Genomic DNA, 26796 nt, shown 5'->3' on the forward strand with positions numbered 1-26796 from the left:
TGCCTCAAAAATGTTCAAAAACATAAGATGCAAGGCAATTTCTCATCCAATATGTATTTAGTGAATACTGTGATGCATTTAAAGAAATTAGTGAGAAAAGACTTATTTAGTTAGAAAACATTTAAAAGACCTTTAAAATATGATGAGTGACTCAGTAATCACAATAGTATTTCTGATTACTTGATAGCACAAACTTGAGACGTTGTTTTATCATCATTCAAATTTAGATTGCATTTCGTTTACAAAGTGGATCCTAAATAGAGGTCGCCGCCAAGTTTTTCTCACATCTTGTTGCTCTATTGTGCTCAATTCCTACTGGTATTCGTTCACAATAGACAACAGTGCCATCTGGTGGTGAAATATTACACACTGGGCCTTTAAGGACAAATTTGCCGGTATGCAAACCTGAACCATGGGTGATTTAAACCTAAAGAAAACTATAACGTTAATCATTCAAACTATATCTAGTGTGATTTATTTTTCTCCGATTGCACTGTGCAATCTCGAAGATAATATACAGGTATTCATGAAATTAGAGAAAAAAACTCAGGTAGATTAACTTTGGTTTAAAGACGACAAAAACAAGTTCTGGTTGATCAGAAATCTTGTTATCACAGCCTTATTTTGGTTTTATCAATTCATTGAATGTTACTGCATATTTATTTATAATGTGTGTACAAACGATGGTGGCAGGATTTATGCAAACCTATTTAATTAAAACAGGCAATTGTAAATTACTTTTGGCGTAATGTAAAGAGTGAAAATGTGTAGATTTTCAATATATGAAGTGTTTTTAATTATTTGTTGCGTACTTGTGTTATTTTTATTGCAGGTGTGTATTAATCCCAGTGTCGCGATGTTCATGACTTTCAAAACACTTTGATGGGAGACGAAGCATTAAGGCTTAATATAATACATCATATACAATTTTTCACTGCATATGCGCACACACAAACGCGCAAACATTTGTTTTAAAATCTCCTCTTAAAACAAAGTATCTAACAGAATTTACTTTTGTACAGAATTTACTTTCAACCCACGGTTTTTTTATGGATTGTGCTGCCACGTAGTGGAGAAAATATATTATTACATTCCCGACCAAACTGCGTAGGATTCTCTCCCTCTCTCTACCCGTGCTTGCGTGGGTTTCCTCCGGGCACTTCGTTTTCCTTCCACATTCCAAAAAATGCATGGCAGGTGAATTGGCCGGTCCAAATTGTCCCTAGGTGTGAATGAGCGAGTGAGTTGCCTGTCTCTGTGTGCCCTGCGACTGGCTGGCAACCAGTTCAGGGTGTCCCCTGCCCATGGACAGCTGGGATGGGCTCCAGCACCCCCACGACCCTGCTGAGGATAAGCAGTGCACATAATGCATGGATGGATATGACTTAAGAAGTGTGAAAGGTGCAAATATATATATATATATATATATCATCTCTCATCTCATTAGCTGCACCGCTTATCCTCAGTAGGGTCAACACAATATATATAATTATAGTATCCGCTAACCATTTCCGTCAGAACATAAAGAATGAATTATTTTGTTATGTTTTTTTCATGGTATTTGTGATTTGGAGACCACGGCGGATGGGTGGTTAGCGTGTAGCCCCATGGTGCAGAGGTTCTGAGTTCAAGTCCAGCAACCGCATGGAGTTTGCATGTTCTCTCCATGTCTGCACTGATTTCCTCCGGGTACTCTGGTTTCCCCCCACACTCCAGAAACATGCATGTCAGGTTAATTGGCTGGTCCAAATTGTCACTAGAGTTGAATGACTGAGTGAGTTGTATGTCTCTGTGTGCCCTGTGACTGGTTGGCAACCAGTACAGGGTATCCTCTGCCCACTGGTCGAGGATAGCAGGGATGTGCTCCAACAGCCCTGCGATCCTACTGAGGATAAGTGGTGCAGTTAATGGATGGATGGATATATGCTTTGGTGACATGACTGGGGTCCATTGTGACTCCTGCTTTGTTGAATCCTTTGATCCATCTGAGGTACCACCGAATTGAATTTTGTGTTTTTTATTCAACGTACATTAAAAATGATTTAATGCAAGGTTAATTTTTAATGACAACTTTGATTCAATGTACATTATATACTTGCTTTGGAGTGGGGGGAAAGCGTGTATTCAGGGAGATTATATAAACAAAAATAATCATGTTTTTAAATTTTGTGATTGGTGTTGAAAAAAAGCTGATAGTGTTGTGAATGTTTACCTGGGTTTTTTTTTTTTTGGTTTGAACTAATTTATTGACACTAATAACAGAAAACAATCATGACAATCTCAACAGCAATTAAGCACATTCACAATATTATATTCCAATATGACGTTTTTAACAGCAAACACAATGTTTACCTGGGAATTTCAGTGAAAACCGAGCAGTACATTTTCAGTAAATGTCATTATAGTATGCAGTGTACCCTGAAGTAACCTCAGAAGCTTTAAACATCCGTCATAAATGTCGTCATTGACATTCCACGTCATCTGCTGTATTTTTAATAGTTACATAAAACCCTCAAGTGGATGTGACCACGACAAATAAATTCGCTTTACGGTAAAAACTGGAGTCTGCGACCACGTGATGTGGGTGATGTTTGTAAACATGCGTCAGCCACATGTGATTCCGGCGATGACGGCGTGTTTCTCGGAGCTCTCGACCAATTGGCGTCCGGAGGAGTGTCTGTGGGCGGGCCCGTTTCTGCTTGCGCTATGGAAAATCGTTACTGTGGGAAACGGCCGCAGATAAATGTGCGCTCCCGCGGCCGACGGAGCTGGCGAAGAGGGACAACCAAAGCAGGCCGAGCCCTCGGTGACAGCCAGGGGGACTAACAGCCCCCCAGCGGCCCTGAAGAAAACAAAACACCTGAATAAAAATGTAAGTTGTTTATGTTATTCCAAAGCGAGAGTGCCATCGCGCTGCGTAATGTCGCGTCGAGAATACCACTAAAAGTAGTTCCTTATGCTTACGCGAAGTGTTTCGAATAAAACCCTACGTTGCCGCTGTTAAGTGTTCGAAATGTCATTCGAAATCCAAAAGAAAATCCCTCCCGTTGTTGTTATACGAAAGCGGGCGCATTCGCCATCAAAACAACAAGGTTTCGCCTTCGACTTAACAACAGGTAAATGCAACTGCGTCAGAAGACGAGCCTCGGTGAGATCCGGTGGGAATTTCCGTCAAGGCGACGGAAAAGAAGCGATATCGCCTTAACTTTTGGACGTCATAACTTAACTCGAAGGCTTTCGAAAAGATGAGGCAGCAATGTCAACAAAACGAGTGAAGGCAAAGCCCCGAATAGGATGCTGCGCAAGAGATGGACAGTGCGTAATCGCGCAGTACCGTCCGCGTTACGCAGTTCCCAATGGCACACCTAAAACATCTTAAAAGGCTCGACAGGCTAATTTTCCACTTTTAAGAAGTCGATTAAAGCACAAACTCACATTTATTTTATATTATGTTTCGATGTTTGATGTCTAAAACGGGTAGGCGTTAGTGGTGACGCAACTCTGGTCGAGTTTCAGGTGACAACAACAATTTTGCTGCGTCACAAACTGCTGGGAGGTCAACAATAATCTGGCTCCTTTTTAGTGCGCACTTGATATGATGAAAGTCGTTGCGGTATTCCAGCTGAGCGGGGCGCTGCAGAGTATCTTTCGCCTCTTTTCCTTCTAGAAGGATGCTGGCATTCGATCGCATAGGATAAATAAACAGACGGGGACGGAACAAGTGCAGATGCTTCCATTCAGAATGTATGAGTCAGTTGATGTTTTTGAGGGATCGGTGAATCATTATGCTTTGGAAATCCCTGGCACGCTATCCTATGAGTTGTTTTATAGACAGTACTAGAACAATACGTAACAAAATGACAGTTTTTTAGGAAAACGGAGACGCTATTGGAGTAACTTTAATGAGGTTGTCTTATTGTACCTGGTTTAGGCTCAGGCATCTACTAATTCCTCCAACATAGAGCACATTTAGGCAAGGAAAATCCTTTATTGAGGCATTCTGTTTTCATGATTAAAAAAACTAATATTGTCTCAGTCCATGGTCGATTAGGAACAGTTAACATGTTAAACCTTCAACAAAAATATTTTAAATTGCTTCGTGAGTAAGTGTGACCAAGATTAATGAATACATGGATGAGGCTCATTTAAGTGATGATCAGGCAACACCTTCAGTTGCATCTAAGTGTCTGAAAAGTGCCATGTAAATACTTTTTGATTTGTAATGATTTGATTAGCCAACTTTAACATGGATGCAGACCTTTTGACATCAAAAGCGATAGATGTTAGCGTGCACTCTATTTTTACGCATGAAACATAAACTGTCTTCAGCATATTTAAAAAAAAAAAACAATATTTAATGTTTGAAATCGGAATTGGCAAACGTTTACCAAAACCGAAATCTCATACGATCATTGGAGAGGTTTATTCACGTACAGACTTTTTCCCGCTCCAAGATAAAGCAACCATGGACTAAAATGCCAGTCTTGAGTCAAGATTTTGTTGTTGTTCAAACTTAAAAAAAAGAGAAAATCAATAGTCTCACACATAACACAGTAGTGCTTGTAAGTATGCTGTAATGTTCAGGAGAGTCCAGATTAGTCTCAAACCGTGAAGTTTGATTTAAGGAGGGACCAGAACATTCTCTAACAAAGTGGCACAGTTTTTATAATACCAGAACAAAATTTATCGTGAAAAAAATGCCAGCAAAATTATTTATACTACCTTTGTTTGGAGTTCACATTTCATTCCTTGCTTTCTGCAGTAGGTGCTTCTGATTTGGTTAGCAGAAAACTCAAACGGCTGGTTTACTTTAAAGCTGTGGGTCGAATAAAAAGTTTTGTTACAACCTGAGGGTTGTTTTTTTAATGCAACATAAAACCTACTGAGTTTAATTGAACATCCAGAAAACTAAACAAATATATTCCGATATGATCACATGAATAAAGCAATATTTTCTTAAATAACAAACATAGGCTTAATATAAATTTGCTAATTTAACCGCCCCAAAAATTCTATGCAATCTAAACTCTTTAGAAAAATACTTTTTTAAATGATGGTCTGTAAATGCACTACCAGAAATATCTAGCCTATCATATTTAAGGGCAGATGGACATAGAACTCATGTACTTTCTCCCTTTTGTATTATTGGAAATTCAATAGTTGTGCGTGTTAAAGATCTGTGCTCTGATGGCTTGCTGCAGTCTGTGGGCCGGTTCTAATAAGATCATCTCAGGGGCCCAAATAAAACCTAATCGGGGGCCACATGTGGCCCCTCGGTACTTTGACATACGTGCTTCAAAGGGAAACTTTATCATTATGCCCCTCTTAGTTGTAATAAGAACATAAAACATATCTTATTGATTGAAATAATAAGCAAAATTGGGGCGGCAGTAGCTCAGGAGGTAGAGCGCTCGTCTTGGGATCAAGGGATCCTAGTTCGAATCCCGGCTCATCCGTGTTACATTTCGAAGTGTCCTTGGGTAAGACACTGAACCCTTAATACCCCCAATTAGCAGGCTTTCATGGCTGCAAGGCCGCTATTGGGAAATGTGGAGCACATTGTAAAGCGCTATATAAATGCAGATCATTTCATATAAACTTGCATTTATTTTTAAAAACAATTTGATTGAAAAATGTGCATTTATTTTACATAACATGAGGCTCACTTGGGGGGAGCTGACAACATTGTCCGTCATCTTGCTGCTATTGTTAGCCAAAAAAACTAGGCGAAAAATGAGATCACTTTGCATCTCTGTAGTTGTGCTTTTTAGCACTCGTTTTCGGTTGCACTATTCAATACAGCGACATCTTGTGTCCAAATCAGAGACACTTTCCTTTTAAAGTACGGGTCTCAAACATGGTGCCCGCAGGTAGCTCCCCAGAAACAACACATTGGACAAGTTTTGAAAATAGCTCCCAGGTGATAGGTCATTGGGACTTTCTAAGAAATGTTTTATTGTTTTATTTATTTTTTATTTTATCTGTAATACGAGATCATTGACACAATCAGTGTCTTCAAAAAAAAAATTTGGTTGTCAATTGTGCTTACTTTATCCCTACTCTTAATTATTAAAACCTGTAATAACACAATAATAGCATTGTAACAACATACTAATAAGTTGCTATTTTAGAAATGCAATTTAAACTGGTAGCATTTTGTGCTAATCAATAAAAAAAATGTACCTCTCGGTTCAAAAGGGTTGGCGACCCCTCCTTTAAGCTTATATGTGAGTGATAACATGTATAAACAAAGGCCATTCAAGTGACCACATAGGATAAGGAGTAATACATGACTAATGGCGACATTTGCCCTGATAATTAATTGCAGTGACTGTTTCAATGAATCTGCCTTTGTGACACAATAGGCCATGCCGATAAACCCGTTGACCCTCGCAGCTGATCACAGTCTAGGAAGGTGTTCTTGCTCACCTGCAGCTGACCCGTTCCAGAGTGTGGAGATTAAAGGGCTTCCTCCAATCGCCCTATGCTTAAAAACGAGAGACCCAGGAGTGGATAGTTTTGTTTTTGTTGTGTTTTGGGAAGTGTATAAAAGATAAATGCCCCTATAAAGCAGCGAGGGAATCAGATTTCTGGCCGTCCCCAAAAAATCAAGATGATATTTGTTTATTTTGAATAATTAAATACATAAGAGCGTGAATGCGGTGTCATCCACAGTCCAAATTTATTTCCCGAAACTGAACAGTGCAACAAGTGACCCACTTTAGCGGATAAAGAAGCGTGACCTCAATAGTTATTTTGCAACTCTCTTTTAAGGAAGGGGTGAAAAAACACTTGAAACAAACGCAACCTTCAAGTAAGGTTTAGCAAGCAACCCCAGATTGTAAAATCTGGAAGCGATAGATGCTGAAATTAATTCCTGGCCCTACTCGATGATTCTGATTTATTAATAGCAAAGTGAGGCAGAGTTTTCCTTCGGAGGTATCATTAACAGCCAGCAGGCTTGCCAAAATAGGTTAAAACAGTAATTTTGCCAAAACTGTCTCAGTATCTTGGCTGTCCATATCTATGAGGGACATACACAAGACATTCAAAGCTAAAAAATTGCTAAATCATCCATTTTCAAATGCCAATTTGATAATCAACATCATGCTCTGAAAAGCCTTGTTTAAAAAAGAGGCCTCGGTCCATGCAGCTTGTTGTACTTATTGTGTCCACATTCCTAATTTGAATGTGAAATCTTGCCTGTAACCTTTGTAAGGACTGCTCACTTCTAAATGCAGTACCCTTGCCTGGCCAGTAGAGGACATACTAAACAAAAGGAACACTTCTAAGGTTAGGATTTAAAAAAAAAAAAAAATGATTTGCCACAACAAACCATTTCTATTTTTGATCATTTCAGTTTCATAACCCAGTTAATTACATTGTTCAAAAAGGAATATTATTACAAAGCACACAGCTCTCTTGAGCTCAAACGGTTCTAGCAAACAGTGCCCACTCATTCTTTGATTCAGTCTTAACATTACATCCATGTTTAAGCAATTAAATATTTCACCTACTTTGAGTGACTTTAGAATATGGCAATTTGACACAAGTATTAAATTGCCTTTAAAGTTTAAGTGTAATGAGTGCTAAAAAGCACAAGGAAGAATACAAAATAGTCATAGTGACCAAACCGCCACCATTTTCTTCTTTTTTTTACCCAGCCTTTTGCAAGATTTCTGTTTTTTGTCAGGTACCTGTAGCAGCAAGATGGGGAACAATTAGGTAAGCCCCCCGTAGGTGAGCCACATGTTATGTAAAACAAATGAAAATTTATCGACTTACGAGTACGTAAAAAAATACACGTTTATACTATAGTTCATGTATTTAAGTTCATTATTTAAATCAAAGTTGGATTTTAATGATACTAAGAAATGCTAATTAATACATGCTGTCCCTTTAAGATACAGTTTAGATAACAGTTTAATCAATAATTGTCTAAAACCCACAGTTAAATATGACAAGGAACACATATTTTTCCCATTTAAAAACACTGAAATAAAAGACTGTCACTTTGCCTACAAACAATGTATGCTCAAAAAATTACAACACCGTGAAGTTGTTTGTTTTTAATTAGAACACAAGTGAATTCATTTTTTTAACAATAAACTGGCAAATTTTGTTCAAATGGAGTTAACCAATGAATGAAATACAAACAATATTAAGGGTTTTTCTCCCTTTGAGATGATGCCATTTTTTGAATAACACTGTGCCAACAAACACTGCCAATCTTCCATAGTTTACTGTGAAAGTTTATAGCAGACTCATTTTAACTCGGGGGCCACACTATAGAACAAACATTCTGTCCGGGGGCGGACTAGTAGATTAAAGAGAAAGAAAAAGAGAGATAAAGAAATAAGAGAAAGAGGGAGGGAAAAGGAGAGAGGGCGGGACAAAGAAAGAAAAAGAGAGAGAGGGAGAGAGCGTGAGAAACAAAAGAGATAAAAAGTCAAGAAAGAGGGGTAAAAGAAAGGGAGAGGAAGAAAGAAATCCAAAGAGAAATAGAAAGACAGAGGGAAAAAAAAGAGAAAAGAAAAAAAGGAAGTTAGAACAAAAGAAGTTAAAAAGACACAGAGAGAGAAAGAAACAAAGAGCAACAAAGGAAGAGAAAAAGAGAGACACAGAGAGTGAAAGAGACAGAAACAAAGAGTAGGAGAAAAGTGGTGGAAGAGAGAGAGAGAGAGACAGAGAGAAAGAGAGAGAGAGAGAGAGAGAGAAATACAAGTACGGTGTCTTTGTTCGAGGCACCTGGCTTTGGCAACATCGAGTTGACATATTTCAACCTGCCGCTTGTTTTTCTCTTGCGCTTCTCTGAGTGTTGTCTCGCGGGCCAGATTCAATCCCTTAGCGGGCCTGATTTGGCCCGCGGGCCGCCTGTTTGACACCTGTGGTTTATAGCAAAGTACAAAATAGTCTTTTGTTATATAAAATTAGATAAAGATAATACAAGTAAAAATCAAAGACTGCTCATTTTTGTATTGACAATGTTGATTATTCTTTTTAAGGCACAACATTGCCCTAAGAAACAATTTTGATTTAAAAATGGCACACTTAAATGATACTACCAAAACCTTTTCAAAATCAAAAAACTGGCAGTGACATGCTAAGAAAGTATGTCTGTTTTTTCCCAGTTTCTTGGAAAATTCCACCCTTTAAATCGGGACCACTGGACGGCATGCGTCATCCTCTGAACTGGTTCGCGCGAATCTTTTGAATGTGGAAACACATTAGCCCGATGAGTTTGCCTCTCTCACGCCTGATAAATTAGGACCTCTAATCTGTAAGCGGATTAACCACCTACTCTGTTTATATGCGCGCACATGCATACACATACCCGAGCATGAGGTGTGCAAAGCGTCTCCACCGAAACAACGGTGACTCGTTTTTAGTGACGATATTGATTCATTTTGAATTAATTTTATGATTTAGTCTGTCCATTCTGAATGGAAAGTGCAGAAGTGGCCTTGCGGAATTAAAGAACCACCGTAAATTGACAGTGACACAAAAACAGCGTGACAACAGTTGTTTTAGGAGCTAAAACTTTCGGGAGCAAGGATTAGCCTTAGATTGAAGTGTCAAATTGTCCCAGAAAACCACCCTGAGGTTTGGGGGATTAGCTCCTTTGTCATCGTCAGCGGGGCGATCGCACAGCAGAAGGAATCTCGTACTGGGTTTTAAATAAAACAGAACTTTAAATCAGGCCCCGTTACAAAGTGCAGACCTGTGAAAAGGACACCGATTTGGACCAGTGCAGTTTTCTATTTCTGTCCGGAGTTGGCTGCATGTCATTTTGCTGCAGTTGTGCTCTCTTGTTCCAGTTTCGTATAACTTCCGCCTCTGACCCACTTTAGGAAAAACACGGGACTAACAACAGATCCTCAACATATTGGAAAACAATAAGGAACCTCAGTATTTGTGGCATGCTTGTCACTGTTGACACTTTGAATGTTGTATGTTAAGTTTTTTTAGCCTATATTCTGGCCTAAGATTAGATCACATTAAGAATAGTCACAAAGTTAAAGTGTAATTCACATTGTAATCCTAATTGTTATAATTGGAGTGGAAGTTTTCCATTTAGGAATAGTTGGTAACTGGTGAAATGTACCATAGCGTTAGCATCAACTCTCAGGAGCAGAGAGAGCAGGACGACATTCCATTTTTAACTTCGAATCGCATAATTTTTTTTTTCCTTTGCAGATTATTTCTACATGTTCAATATTTTGAATCTTATTATACTTTATCTTCTTAACTTGTTTTAATAGTAAAATAAGTAACTAACTATAGAGTTGATAGTTTATTATACAATCAAAATAGTGAGAGAAGACATTGCCCTCAATTGGCCCCGCCCGTTTGGCGCCAGCTGCGGCTCGTTGCCTGATTGGCTTCCCTCCTATTTCAACTCAATGCTCTCACTCACCCTTGGTCAGTCCGTCAGCAAACCTCTTCATACGCAAGACAAGCACTTTGGCTCCCGTTTTTTCATCCGTATACCACTCATCTGTTCCCTATTCCCCGTTTGTCTCCGGCTATCGACCCATTTTGTCCTTTTGACCACGCTCTGATCTCCCACTCCGGCTACAACCCGTTTTTGACCACAAACCACGCTCCGATCTCCCACTCCGGCTAACGACCCGTTTTTGACCACCGACCACACTCTGATTCCCCGCTCCGGCTACCGACAAGTTTTGCCCGTTTGACCACGCTACGATCTTCCGCTCCGGGAGATCCACTTCCGCATTCCGATCCCGCTACGATCCTGTGAGCGGCTTGCCTCGTCCAGCGAGCACCGGATCGCTGGCGTTTATTTTCCTCTATTTCTCAATAAACTTGTGAGTAAACGTTACGCATCTGCATCCTCCTCCTGTTTTGGTTCCGACACAATTGATTTTTTACTTGTTAGGAGAAGACCCAAACCTCAGATAAGAAGTTCAAACCTGTTCAAAAAACCATTTTTTTGATTAAATTAACAAACAGTGCATAATAGTCAAAACAAAATAATAATAATAATAATTTCCTTGTATTGTCATTCTGTGTAACAATGTACACAGAACGAAATGTCGATTGCACCTGACCCGTTGTAGCGAGCCGATGCAGCCGCAGCCAACAGAGGGCGCCGCCGACCACTTTTTAAGTCTTAGGAATGACTCGGCCGGGGCGCGAACCACCGACCTCCCAGTCTCAAAGCGGGCGCCTTACCATCTAGGCTACTGAGCTGGTCACAGTGAGGTACAATAGTCAAAATAACGAACTGACATCCTGTTCAATATTCTTTGCAGGTGTTTAATATTAAAACCAGAATAAACTTATGAAATCTTGTGAGTAATAGATCGGATATAGGGAAGGTAGAAAACTGTGATGATTGTATTTTTATTCTTGTGCTAAAATATCTCCTTAAATTATTTTCTTAAAATTTTTTTGTAAAAAAAATATTTAAAATAAGCCATGTGCCTTTTTTTTAACCTGAAAGTGTTTGTTTTAATGATTGTATTGATTTTTGTTCCCCTAAATTCTCTTGCCGGACTTTTCCAGTGCAATCAAAACACACGAAAGTACCAAAAAAATAAATCATCAACCCTATATCTAATACAATGAACATCCCTAATAGTTTTTATAATAAAAACAATCTTCTGTAAACATTATTTTCATGTGAACTAATGGTTACTTGAATAATTGTTACAGTTATCATAAAATACAGACAAGAACAGTCATCGCATTTATCAGGATATGTGCTCTATGCACAAAAGTAATTGCTTTTTTCCGTTAATTGCACAATGAGACAGTGGACTGTTTGATTTTGATCAGGTCCGATGAATCTAGCAATGCAGCTCAATATGAAACCATGCTTACAGTAATTGCATAAATCAAGTCCAAATTGTCAAGACCAGAACGGAAGCAGGACCCACTCGCGTGACATTTACCACAAGTTTTGTTGAAAGAGAGACGACGGGCTGCGCCCACGATCAGATGTTCGCTGGGCGCGGGAAGCAAGTCGCTCTCGTACTCGGATTGTGATCCGAACACGGAAGTGGATCTTCCGTAGCGGGTGATGGCGGTGTCAGGGGCGAAAAACTGGTCGGTAGCCGGGACTGGAAGAGCATGACGTGATCGGGGTCGGAAACGAGTCATAAGCCAGAACGGGAGAGTAGACGTAAGGGGTCGTAATCCGGGACGGGAGAGCAGACGTGGTCAGGATCCAAACAGGTCATAGCTGGAGACAAACAGGAGCAAAAACGGGACAGGCGAGAGTCGGGGTCAAAAAGGTTAGCCTAGTATACACAGAGATTCGCAGACAGACTGACAGGGGATCGACAAGACAGGGTTCAAATAGTGACAGGGAGCCAATCAGAATCCGCGGCGGTTGGGGCCAAATAAGCGGGCACACCTGAGTCACATCAGTAATCATGACACAAATGTTCCAAACTATGATTTCTGTGCAGGAAAACCCTCATTTTGTTTGTCTTGCAGATGGAGGACCTCAAGCACAGTAAGCAAAGGCTTCCTCTCCTCCCCAGGGAACCGGTTTCAGATGGTGTTTTAGAGTCTAAAATCCCATCTAGCACCATTTGAAATCGGTGTTCTTGAGCGGGAAATTGCATCAGGGAGCATCTACGGCGAAGGTTCAGGGTTGTGTAGCCTCACCAAGGATGACCGTTTTCTTCTGGTGTTCAGAGTTGCCGTCATGTCTAGCACCATTTGAAATCGGTTACATTGTGGAGGGAAGCTCAGCGTCTTTTGTTGATGTAATGGCTATGTTTTGAAAAGGAGCAAGTCATTTTTAGTTGTGCTTTTTGTTTCTTTAAGTTTGTTTCAAGTGGAATGAGCGGTTATCATGAGACCTGATGGACGATAAGGGTGGAATATCATTTTATGAAAACTCTAAATGCAAATGTCACTTCCATCAATCCAAATTGTATTTTCAAAATTTTTTGAATGCCATTCCAAAGTAATTTGTCTCTATAACAGCTGAAATTCAGAAATATAGCAAAACAAAAAAATACATACCTCCACCTCTTTTACATTGAATGTCAATTCTGCACACCAAATGTGATGATAACTTTATAAAACAATCATTAATAAAGATCACATTTCCTGAGAAACAAAACAAAAATGGAATTCCGAATACATGTTCTAACACTGTGATAAATAGTTTGAGATTCGTTTATTTAAAAAAACCCATAGCCCTTAAAGTTAAAGAAACACACTTTAAAATTATTAATGGTATTCATCCATTAAAATAATTGTTAAAATTACGTTTTTAAATGGAAGATAACAAAAGCTCTGGCAATATATTCAGCTCTTGATCACTACAGTAATCTTTACTTTTGTTAGGACCTCATCCGCAGATACTATTTCATTAGGACTTATCTTACAAAACAAGAACAATAAAACAACAATAATTATCATTTCATATATAGTAAAAAAGGTTTCGGCCAAAAATATAAAAAAAACCAACATTTTTTTTAAATGTTTACAACAAATGTAAAAGTTTTTGATAAATCTTTGAGTATTATAAACATTCCCACTTAACAGGTAAAGGTATATAATATGCTTAAGAATCTGTCCCTTGTGTTGAGTTAAACATGTCATAATGATTATCATGTCCTTATACTTCTGCGTTCTGTCTTTATTTCACAAATTTATGTTTTTTCTGTGTATTTGTGCACCACTTTTATTTTCCTTTAAAATGTTGACTTTATAATGTTGTTTGACTGTCTTATGCCAACGTTGTTTTTAATAATGCGATACAGTATTAAAAATAATAAAAGTATGTTGTTGACGTAATTCCGTTTACTACCAGCAGGTGGCAGCCTTGTAACATCCAAGGCTGCATCGGTGAGGGTGGTTTTGAATGTAAAACGGGATTTGTTTAAGCATTTTTTAATGCTAGAAAACAATGGAAAATGCACAAAGTCACCTCAAACCTACCTTAAGAGGTACTTTAAAAGTTGTCCTGATATTTGAGTAAGTGTGTTATTTTTTTTTTATCGAAGGTACATGCTACGAAATAGTGACCTCTGGTGGCGACGTATTAAACACTCAATTATAAAAAGTACATTTGTATCCGTCGATCTGCGAGAAATCACAGTAACAAGAACACTTGCTTAAATTCAACATATAACTATTTATCTAAAGCAAGATAATTATAAACTTATATTACAGTACTTCCAATTTATTACAAATTAGAATTGTCTTTATCGTGGTTAATAACAACGTGGTATTAGTCAGCATTGTTTACAGCGAGATCAATAGTGGCAGTCTAGGATGAACATGCAATAAAAACTAATAATGACGGGGGAAAAAAAATAATAATGTGCAAATATATTGAATACTAATGTTGGCATTCTAAATAGATAGATAGATTTTTCCTACCACTAGGAGGCGCTATATAATACACAACGTCTGTTTAAAGGTTCGCTATATACTCTAGTTGTTATTGTTTTCAGTGTAGTAATTCATTTCAAATATATCACTTAGAGTTCAGTAGAGACATTTCAAACCAGGAAAAAACATTCAAGTATTTCCTTCATGATACTATAGTTGTTTTTTTTGACCCCCCCCCTGCATTTTTCATGTTGAAGTTTCCGGATATTCATCACTCTTGGGCTTGATTCATTGCTGATATATCTCTGGAGAGTCATGTTTTTAAACAATAACTGTCTCAAATAAGACAAAAGTAGGGAAGAATTACACATGATACAGTTATAATTTATGTCTTAAGTTGTAACTCTGTTTTCACTATCCGGTAAATCATGTTCTTTGCCCTCAAAATTTCACTCCTACTAATCAAAAACTTGGCCTGAATGCAGCTATCGTCTCTGCTTCGCAAGTAATTGACCCTCTTGCTAACTTTAATCTTGCCTTTGCCTCACTTTACAGAGTTAGAACTATAGTACGTACAGCTGAAAATATGCAAGAAGTAGAATAGTAAGAGCAGCGGTGGGCAAACTTTGGCCTGCGGGCCACATACAGCCAGTTAGGTTTTTTTCATCTGGCTTGCTCCCCCAAAATGGTCGAGATATAATGTATATAATACCAAATCAAGTACTACTAATAAAAACATGTTTTTTGGTGCCAACTTTGTCCTTATTGTCCCTTTCTGTGTTTACAATATAATTGCTCCTAGGGAAATATTACAAAAATACTTAAAATTACTACGAAATTAAATATTAAATTTAGTGTTTAAAGATAGGGACTTAACATATTATTTTGCTTTCATTCTGAAAAGAAAATAAATCCTGTAGAAATACTACAAAAACACTACTATAGACATACTATGATATACAAATACTACTACAGAAGTATTAGAACAGAAATACTACACACAAGAAACTACAGCAATATTACAAAAATACCAAATCCATCCTACAAAAAATATTAATTTGTAAATATTATTAAAATTAAATACAAAAATAATACAGAGATATTATAAAAATACACCTTTGGAAAATACTTGAAACAATAATACTACAATACAAAAATACTACTACAGAATTATTTCAATAGAAATACTACAAAAATATAACCAGCGTACTATTACAAATAAAACTAAATAAAAACTACAAAAATAGGAATATCTAAATACTACAAAAAAATAAGTATTACAGAAAAAAAACCTTTGGAAAATACTTCAGAATACTTCTACAGTAGTACTACAATACAAAAATACTACAGAAATATTACAATAGAAGTACAACAAAAACGTAAATACAGTAATTTTACTCAAATACGAGAGAAATGCTACAGACATACCAATACAATAATATTATAACACAATAATACTACTACAGTATAATTACGAGAGAAAAACTACAAAAATACAACCACTTTAAAACTACAAAAATGCTCCAGATATACTACAACTACATTATGGAAATACGGTACTAGAAAAATACAACAAACACAGTACTGTAGAAATAGTACGAAATTAAAAATACAATAATGCTACCAAAATACTACAGAAATACAAACGAAAATATTCAAAAAATACACTACAAAACTAAATATTGAATTTAGTGGTTAAAAACAAGGACCTTACTTTGCTTTCATTCTGGAAAAAAGTAACACTACAAACTGCTACGACAGTAATAGTATAATACAAAAATATTGCAACAGAAATACTATGATAATACTACTACAGTAATACAAAAATATCAAATTAAGCATTGAAGACAAGGACTTGATATATGATTTTGCTTCAATTCTGAGTGTTTTTAAAACCTATTTAAAATAAATATAAAGAACTATAACATATACATCACACACAAGGCGCACCACATGATAAGGCACAATTTTAAGAAAATCAGAGACTTTTATGTGTGCCTTATTGTCGTGAAAATACGGTAGATGTCTCCGGGTATCTTTCTTCATAAATTAAAAACTTGAATCGGTCTCCAGGCCCGCCCCCTTGGCCTTTTTTTCTTACCCAATGCGACTCCAAACAGTTGGCCACCCCTAAATTAGAGGAATCCCCTCCTCTCTTGTTCTCAAAGTTTACATCCAGAAACCCTGATAGGAGGTTTTGGCCTTATGTTGTTACCATATCAACACAAAACCAGCTTGCTGAACCTCGCCTTGGAGCTCTTATGAGTCACAGGGAGTTCCTCAAATCAAGCATGACAACTCAGATGTTAGTCAGACTTTCCTTTTTTGGCTCCCTGGAAAAACAAATACGCCTTTAAGATGATAGAATTCCATGAAGGGTTTCAACTGAACTGTATTTGCATGCGTGCTGGGGAAGATCTCATTTTGGTGTAAGTCACTTCTTCATATACATGAGTGTGTGTGTAGAATAGAATAGAATAGAATAGAATAGAATAGAACAGAATAGAATAGAATAGAATAGAATAGAATATACCTTTATTGTCATTGTTACAACATGGGTTGAATATATTGTGACAACGAAATTGGACGTGGCACTCCAGTCCCACATTTTACAGTGAGGACAGAGAAAACAAAGAAGATAAAGGTACAAAGAAGATGTTTGTACTGTCCTTGTTGTATAGGCTTTTTTTTCCTCCTGAGGCGGGTGTAAGAGGGGGTGAGGGACAGACAGAGATGGCCGGATCCAACTAGATGTTTGATCTTACTGTACACACGGTCCAGTGTTTTTTTCCCTAATTGCTCAGTCCACGTATAGAATGAATTTGGGAAGTACAGTTCTTAAGCATGCCTGATTAAAGTCGCCGGCGACGATAAAAGCTTCGTTGGGGTGTGCGAGCTGCTGTTTATTGATAGCAGCTTTTCCCTCCCTCTTTCTATTAATTCTTTATCTCTCTTTTTCTTTCTCTTTAATCTACTAGTCCGGCCCCCGACAGAATTTCTGTTCTATCGTGTGGCCCCCGAGTTTGACACCCGTGCTTTAAAAGAACCCGTAACCACTTTTCAAACATCAATTGATATTGCTATAAATTTGCTGATGAAAAATCACCTCACAGCTACTTTAATAAGGCATTTTTAACTGCACAAGACAGTCTGTACAATTTTTATTGGCACTAAAAACTTTAAAAAAAAAATCATTTATCCTAACAACAAATAACTTCTTTTACAGCATCGTTCCAAGTGAATTTGGATCTCCGGATGGGAAATGTGGTCCTAAACATTGCAAAAAGCTCATAGTTCTGTCCATACGTTGAAAAAAAGAAAAGTGAACTTTGTCCACACATTTGTTGCCGCTGACATCTTTATTTCTATTTTCATTTCTTTTTTTTTCTAGAGGGTTTTGAGTGTCACAAAAAACATTTTGTGTTGCGTGTGTTGTGCACATGTGTGTATGCATATGTGCATAGTGCTCTTCAGTTCATCTCATCGTAAATCTTCTGCCTTTACCGCATACTCTAAAATCCCTATGATGGCTTTTGATGTGAAAGATTTTTACTGGGCTGGCAGTGGATCAGTTAGGTGGGACATTATTGAGAAAAACATGGTTAAATTTAGCGAGTTAAGAAAATAAATCTTAGCATGACAAAGAAGGTCTGCCGATGAGGTAAAAAAATTGTTTTTCTGCAGATTATGAAGATAGAAAATTATAACTCCAACAGTTGCTTCAATAAGGAGTTATGCAATGAGAAAATGCTGAGATTATTTACTACACTGTAACGATTCAAAATGTTGGTGCACATATTAGCAAACCTTATGAATGTTGGTATTATTGATTTGCATTTGCCACATAAAATGATACTGGGAGGCCACATCTGGGCCTTCGGCCTCGGGTTTGTCACCTGCGGTCTAAGCTGTCACAGACCAGAAACGGACACAGGACCCAATAGCGCTTATTTTCTCAGTTTTTATTGAATAAGAGGGACAGTAAGGCTTGCTTCCACTATTCGATGGCTGACGGACAAAAGGAGCGGGCGGTGTGGAAGTGGCACTTCCGTGTCTGGCGAGGCGGATCGGAGAAATAGCAAGTTGTTGGCCGGGACTGGAGATCAAAGGCGGTGTCGAGTTTGTAAGCTAGGTCGGTAGCAGGAGGTAGGCAGGTCACGGGGCAAAACAGGTCAGGTAACAGGCAGAACAGGAGGCAGAACAGGGCGTAGTCAGGTCCGGAAACAGGTTGGCAACAAAGATCAGGCAGAAAAAGGCAGGGCAAAAAACAGAGTCGGACGAAAAGGCTTACTGAGCTGAAGGCAACAGTTCGCATAACGATCTGACGGCTTCCAAGAGGAAGCCGGGGATTTAAAAACAGAGTGACGGCCAATCAGCTGTCCGGGCTGTTGGCGCCAATTAAGCCACCGCAGCTGCGCTAAATCGGCAATCATGACATAAGCATTATTTGTCATGAACTCTTTATTGTCTTTGATTAAAACAAATGGATCATTCTTTACAACGAAACTAGACAATGCACACCAGAATAAACACGTAATCAAGAACTCCATCCATCCATCCATTGTCTTCCGCTTATCCAGAGTTGGGTCGCAGGGCAGCAGCCTTAAAAGGGAAGTCCAGACGTCCCTATCCCCAGCCACCTCCTCCAGCTCATCTGACGGGATCCCGAGGCGTTACCAGGCCAGGCTAGAGACATAGTCTCTCCAGCGTGTCCTGGGTCACTCCCTGGGTCTCCTGCTGGTGGGGGAGGCGTCCAGGAGGCATCCTTATCAGATGCCCGAGCCACCTTAACTGGCTCCTCTCAATGCGGAGGAGCAGTGGCTCTGCACAGAGTTCCTCCCGGATGACTGAGCTTCTCACCTTATCTCTAAGGGAGAACCCAGACACACAGCGGAGGAAACTCATTTCAGCCACTTGTATCCGAACTCAACGAGAAAAAAAAAGATGAAAAGAATGTCAGGGTAATAGGCAAACATATTCAAAAAGGTTGTGCTTGGAGACTGGCCTTAGTTCTAAGTGTGCCAGAACAATAGTGTAATTACATTTAGCGGTAGCATAATTCCAAAATAAGTCACGAAACAATACGAATACCAATTTTCTCTATGAATAGGCAAGATTTATATTTGTTCATTGTTGTGTTCTTGTTTAGGGTGGTGATAGCCCTGGAGAAGAAACCAGGAAATAAATCAATTCTTGAAATACAAGAAATGTGATATAATGACATAATAACATTGTATAATGCTCAGTAGAATATTATATCATTTCGATTAAATAAGTGAAATTTAAGTGGCTAGACTCAACCATTGTACGGTCTTCTGGTTGCTACAAAATTCTCAACATCCCCCTATCTGCCACCAAGCTTACATTCTGTTTGGGTGGGGTTAAATGGGGTTAAACGGCAGTAAAACAGCTCTAAAGTAGAAGTCTACCCCTCATTAAAGGTTGGTGGTCTTATTCCCAATTAAATAGTGTAAAAAACAGATAAAATAAACATTGTGTTAAATGGCCTGCAGGGTAAAGACTTTACACTATTAGACAATACAGCAGTACAAGTAATCATTAAAGAGGATCTGAGAAATGCTTATTTAGGGCACATAAATATTTGAAAATAACATCTGCTCGATGTTATGTACAAACATCCCTAAGTTTACAAGCACTTCCAAATCTTCAAGGCGCAAATATTTGTTCTTTCGTATTCCCTTTTTTCAAAACAAAGCTTGTGGCCTGTTGTGGCCTCAACCCAGACGTTGGAATTCTGTCTCGTTTACCTTTTGTTCAAACACATCTTTTCTGTGGTTGGAAATTCAACGTTATGAAAGGAGGTGGCTGTGCGTCAGAATTCATTTTATTAGTCACATATTTCAATAGAAATACAACATCAGATTTCATCAATTGTTTGAATCACACAAAAGCCTAAATAATTGAAAATATACAAGTACATTGATTGGGTTGGCAGTGAATGAGTTAACATTTAGCCTTTTTTAACAATTTCCCATACAAATGCGGTTTGTTTATGCTAGCTAGCTCCCACTATAGCACAAGTAATAGGCAAAATGATATTCCGGCTATAACACTATTGCTCAACTCTTACGTGGTGTGGTATTAGGACTAATGATTTATGGAGGAAATGACTTTTCTCAGTGAGTAATGTAATGCATTATAAATACAATTTTGTAACTCAACTGTTATAATATGGAGAGTTGCTGCGTTAATCATTTATTATTCTTTGAATCATAACTTGGTGGCGTAGCCCCGAGTCTTGCCTTCTATTAGAGCCTAGATTTAAACAGTTCCACTGTTTTTTGTATGTTGAAGAATTCCAGAAAAGCAGCCTTTTTACCCTTGTGACCATTCCTTCCAAAGGGTCACGCAAATGGCACCCATTTGTTTTCCAAGACCTCTCCTTAGGAACACTTGTGTAAAATGTTTATTTTTAGTAGTATTGTTGTAAAAATTTGAAGTGGAGCTTGGGAAAGCCTTTTGGTTGTGATCCTGTTGTGTTTTACACTCCCACTACCCTGCCACAATGATTTTACAGTTTTGGAAAGAAAGAGATAGGCATACATATAATCAGTTTTGTGTTTGTGTATCTGCCAGAATTACCTAAACCGAATATGACTGTAGAGGAGAACGCTTCAAAGTGTTATCTTGGAAAAGAGACCAAACCTACAATATGTTGATAGTCCAAATCAGGGTTTCCATTGTGGTGCCCGCTGGCACCAGGGTCAGCACTGCTGAGGTGCCCGCGGACCTGTTACGAAAACAGCTCACTACTGCCCGGTCATTGTTGTTTTTTGGCAAAACTTGTTTGTTTTTTGTAGTTGACTGAGTTGATTAATACGCTACTTCTAATAATGAATCTGGTAATACATAGTAACAACCTAGTTATAACATAAATTGTCGATTCAATTTACAAATGCGGATAAAACTGGGTGCTCCTTGTGCTAATTAGTAACAAAAAGTAACTCTTGGCTTAAAAAAGGTTGGAAACCCCTGCTCCGATCACTTTAAGTACAGCTTCATTTTAACTTTGGGTGCACCTTATGAGTGGGGTAAAATTACCATATCACACTGTACCATTTTTTGGGTTAAATGCAGAAAATTTCTTCTGACTTTTGAATATGTTTGCTTCATGTATATTGCCACATAAAACCTTGGGTCTGCTTGATCTAACAATAATAATAATAATAATAATAATTTCCTTTGTATTGTCATTCTTTGTAACAATGTACACGGAACGAAATGTCGATACACCTGACCCGTTGTAGCGAGCCGATGCAGCCGCAGCCAACAGAGGGCGCCGCCATTTTACCAATTAGGTATGACTCGGCCGAGGCGCGAACCAGCGACCTCCAAGTCTCAAAGCGGGCACACTACCATCTAGGCTACTGAGCTAGGCATGTTTATATGTACCTACAAAATACAACTAAATACAATTGTGGTGGTGCCGTCTCGAGAACAGAGTAAGAGAATGCTGAATTTCAAGTCATTTTATTTGTATAGCCCTAAATCACGAAGAGTCTCAAAGGGCTTCACAGATTGTTACACTATATTACACAAACTATTTTCAACCGACAAGAGGAGTAGGTTATTCGTATGCAATGGAGTAGAAGTGAGTTTTAAGTTTAGATTTAAACATTTCCACTGAGGTTGCAGATCGAATCTCAGGGGGAAGAGCATTCCACAGCACTGGTGCCCGGATGGAGAACGCTCTCGAACCAGCAGAAGACTTCTTTGCTCTCGGGATCATCAGAAGACCAGCACTCTCAGATCGTAGGCTTCGGACCGGGACATAGTGGCAGATCAGATCTGAAAGATAAGAGGGAGCAAGTCCATGTATGATTTTGTACAATACTAAGAGAACTTTGAAGTCACATCTTTGGCTAACTGGGAGCCAATGCAGGTTAGCCAAAATCGGTGTTATGTGATCGTACTTTTTTGTCCTAGTTAAAAGCCTCGCTGCGGCATTTTGTACTAGCTGAAGAGACTTGATTCTGGACTTCGGGAGACCGGAGAGTAGTGCATTGCAGTAATCGAGACGGGAGGTAACAAATGCATGAATTATTGTTTCCGCATCAGACTGAGACAGTATTGAACGGATTTTAGCAATGTTGCGAAGATGGAAGAAGGCAGTTCTAGTAATTTGCTTTACATGCATCTCAAAGGATAGATCAGGGTCAAATATGACACCTAAATTTTTAACTGAGTCACTCTGTGTGATGTGACATTTGTCAATGTTCACAGCAGTTTTTGCGAATAGGTCCCGGCATTTAGAAGGACCAATGACTAACATTTCGGTCTTTTCAGAGTTAAGACGCAAGAAATTGAGTGACAATTTCTGCTCATGCAGATATTCCCCCTACCATATATACCCATATCCAAGCCAAATGTAAATAAAAATACTCAAACAAGGGGGTCAGCATATGTGCACATATGTGAATGTGTGTCCCCTGTAGCCAATGGTAGGCAGCATGTGGTGAGGGGGGCGTGGCCTATAAAGAAAATGCAAACCAACTCAATCAGTAATAATAATGATAAGTTATCTGCTTATAAGGTAGTATAGTGTATTTAAAAACCTATTTTGTTTAATTAAGCTGTTTAAGATTACACATTAAAGTTAATCAAATCCATCAGATAAAAATAAGATATTGGAGGTTAAAAATATTGTAAAATCCAAAATCAGTGCAAGCCTTTCACAAATTGAATAGACCCTGAGCCAGTGCTACCACAAATGATAAGAACAAATTATAAAAAATCAATTAAGGCAACAGGAATTGTTTTTTAAACATTTTTGTGAACGAAGGTGTGCCTCGAGATTTTTTCGTGAAAAAAAGTGTGCACTTATCTTACGCGGAAGGAAATGATTTAAAGCGAAAATGTACACTCTAAAAACAGTTAGATCAAGAATCACTCAGGTTCCGGTCAAAAATGGACAAACCCAATAATTGGCCTGATTTGGCACAATGTCCTTTGATTTTTGGTAAAAACAAGACCCCAAAAAGTTGTGTGACTATCTAGTTTGTTTGTACAAGATATTTTTACGAATATAAAATATATTTTTTAAGACATCACCCCCCAAATTGCGTCTCTTTATACTTAAGAGTTTGGGTCGAGGAAATTGCGCTTACAACTCCATGAGAAAAAAAAAACAGATAAGAAAAAATATTTACAGTCTTTATTAAGTGTACATCTTGATTATCCTGGAGTGTCATCTTTAATCTCGGTGCAGACAATGTTTACCACATTGTTATCAATAAAAAAAGTCTATTCTATTCTATTCGCTTCTATTCTCTTTTATTCTATTCTATTCTATTCTATTCTATTCCATTCTATTTTATTCTATATTCTCTGTTCCGTGAAAATACAACCCAAAAAAAAAAGGATCAAATTGATCCGAGCATTGGGTTGGTCCCATTTTTGACCCATATAATTTTCAAGTTTTAAAACTAATCAGCTGTCCTTTTTATTTAGTTCGCACCTAGCAAATTGGAATTGCAATTGTTAGTGTCATTGTTATTTAATACCTGCATCGAATAATGAAAGGAAAGAAAACCTGCCGTTATTTTTTACACGGAACAAAGTACAAAGGGAGGACAGATACTGTAGGAAGCAGCCATAAAACGTCATAAGCAAACAATCCTCAATAAGAGCACATGACGAGATGCCGCCCAAACTAAAGTGAAAGACAAATAGACCTCAATGTTTTCCTGTCCTTGGCCAACAGGACACAGATTGGAAGTTGAAAAAAGGGTAGACCTGGCGATGAGTAACATAAATGTGTTTTTCTGTTTTTCTACCTAATTTAAAAAAAAAACATCTTTATATGCCTACTCAGCCTGGCATTCTTTGAACAGTCTTTCATCAATTCACCCTCCGTGAAAGGTTCGCAGTGCTTGGTGATCAGTGTCACAACCTAATAGTCCGCCTTGTTGCATTTTCATTTAACTCCCAGGGTCTCGTAAAAAAGCGCTGCTGTGCCATTAAAACAGCCTTCAGTTGCTTCATCTTTTCACAGTGTTCGTTTCCAGTTAGCTTTTTGTAGTCAGCGTGTTTTGTCTGGCAGTGCCTTTTTATATTATATTCTTTGAAAATTGCCACAGTCTCTTAGTGAATTAGGCAGATGCTGTTGTTTCGTATTTCGTTAAAAAAAAGACTCCAATTATCCCTTTTTCTGGAAGCGGCGGCACTCACAGTCAACTTTCCTTTTTTTATTTGCCATGTCATATATGGGGTGGGGTAAAATTCTCACAGAAAGCCAAAGGCAAAGTGACTAAAGGGCTACTGCCATTACCTGTTTTCTGATTGCCTAAGTGAAGTCACCTGGGGCAATCGTTTGGCGCGCTGGAGCGCACTTCCTGATTGGCTGACGTTCTCCACTTAAGCGGTCTGCGTCCAGAGATGGACGTCCGGGTATACTCTTTGTATCCCTGAGTGTTTCTACAGACTACAAGGTACCTACGACTCCTCTTGCCTGATACATGCCTGCCTTCTGTTTTTGACCTAATTTCCGTTCCACGTTTTGCGTCCTACTCTTCCGTCCCGGCTATCGACTTACCGCTCAGCTGTACTTTCTGTCTACTCGTCACAGAGCTGCCATTCCGTTCGAAGAGGCTGACGACCGACAAACGTCGACGTCCCAAGCCAGCCCCAACAACTCTTTCAAATAAAAGCACTTTTGAAACTGACGCTATTGGATCCGAGAGTCCGTTCTGGTTCATGACAACCTGGTGAAATGGTGAATTATTATTTTTTTGTCCTAATGTATTTTGTACTGTGGTCAACATTAATGGAGGACCACATATTATTGATATTAAGAACAAAGCTGCGGGCCAGTAAAAACGTGATTGTGGCAGTAAATGGCCCCTCGACATTGAACATGCCTCGTTAAATAGATTCTCTAACCAGCTAAACTGTTCTTAGCAAACTCGATGAACTATCAAAACACTGGAGTGCTGCTTGTGGGAAATAGGCCTCTATACACCTAATGTATGTAGCTATTGCATTAAAAAAACAGACATTTTCAGCTCAAATAGTTTTCTTACCATGTTTTAAATGTGTACAGTAAATTGCTTTAAATTATATTTCTTTACACCAGAATATAATTTGGTGGTTACCAGCAGGTAAGTCTCACGGTTTCCCACTCGAGTTAGTTTGATAATATCCTCATAATGTCTCCAGCATTTATCATGACGAAAGCGATACTTTAAACATGTTTTAATTTTAGCTTTAAATTAACTATTTTTTTCAGTTCATCGGTATAGATAATAATTGATCAGTCCAGAAAGAAAATAGTTGGCGTGGGAGCTGGTGCTGAGCGTGATCGCCGGCCGGAAGCCAGAGAGATAATATAGTGCGTGGTGTTTTGTGGGTGTGACTTCAACATGATTGGTCAACTCTAGGACAGCCCATCCCTTGACAAAGACAAAGAGCAACAAAGGAAGAGAAAAAGAGAGACACAGAGGGTGAAAGAGACAGAGAGTGGCAGAAGGGGTAGAAGAGAGAGAGAGAGAGAGAGAGAGAGAGAGAGACAGAGACAGAGAGACGGAGAGACAGAGAGAAATAAATACAAGCACAGTGTCTTTGTGAGAGGCACCTGGCTTTGGCAACATCAAGTTGACATATTTCAACCTGCAGCTTGTTTTTTTCTTGCGCTTCTCTGAGTGTTGTCTCGCGGGCCGGATTCAATCCCTTAGCGGGCCTGATCTGGCCCCTGGGCCGCCTGTTTGACACCTGTGCTGTAACTGGAGGATGCTGGCGGCATTTCGGCATTTCTCCTTCAAATGTCTGCGCTGTATTTCAGATTTTTGTCATTTAATCTTCATTAAAAATAAAGCAGTGCTTCCTTAAAAAAATGAGGACATTTATAAGCAAACCCAAATCTTAATGGCAGTTTATATCAAAATGGTAGCACTTTGCATGAATCAGTAACAAAAATTAGCTCTGAGGTCCAAGGTGGGTGACCCCTGTCCCTTTAAGGTAAGAATTGTTGATTTATTTAATGTAGGAATAACTATTGAGAAATTAAGTTACTTCATTTTTACCGAACAAAGATCCATTTAAGGCTATTATTTCAACTGAAGCAAGACACTTCCGTGGGTTCTCTATTCAAGCCAAAAGTCAAAACCTGTGAAATGTGTCCAGACATGCGCCAGTGTGGGCCAATGCTTTTTGATGAAAAGCCGTTGACGCAAAGAGGAGGGACACTGGGAGGGTGAGGACTTTTTTTCCCTTTTTGTTTTCCGCTTGTCAATTATACTGTATTTTGTTTCCTCCTGTGCAGAGGTCACCCAACACTCTCCACCCTCCCCCACTTGGTGTGGCTCCTGACACAATTTTCCCCAGCCCCTTCATCCACAGTTCCATGTGTTCGTTTTTACTTCAGAAAGATGTTCATCATTTCCTAATGAGACTTGTGTGGTTTGAGTTGGGCAAAACCCACACGTGATTGCAAGGAGTTTGTGCTAGCAGCTGCTT

General features: G+C 38.6%; 1 long non-coding RNA gene across 1 annotated transcript; it reads left to right on the forward strand.

Moving 5' to 3' along the window:
- The first annotated feature begins 16631 nt into the window (after positions 1 to 16631).
- LOC148364740 (uncharacterized) lies at positions 16632 to 25007 on the forward strand. Its single transcript, XR_015850641.1, has 3 exons — positions 16632 to 16751; positions 24634 to 24773; positions 24885 to 25007. It is a non-coding gene; the product is annotated as an uncharacterized LOC148364740 (long non-coding RNA).
- Positions 25008 to 26796: the final 1789 nt, after the last annotated feature.

Source organism: Urocampus carinirostris, chromosome 6 (genome assembly GCF_059441175.1).
Source record: "Urocampus carinirostris isolate Australia breed hairy pipefish chromosome 6, RoL_Ucar_1.0, whole genome shotgun sequence".
Taxonomy (NCBI): Eukaryota; Metazoa; Chordata; class Actinopteri; order Syngnathiformes; family Syngnathidae; genus Urocampus; species Urocampus carinirostris.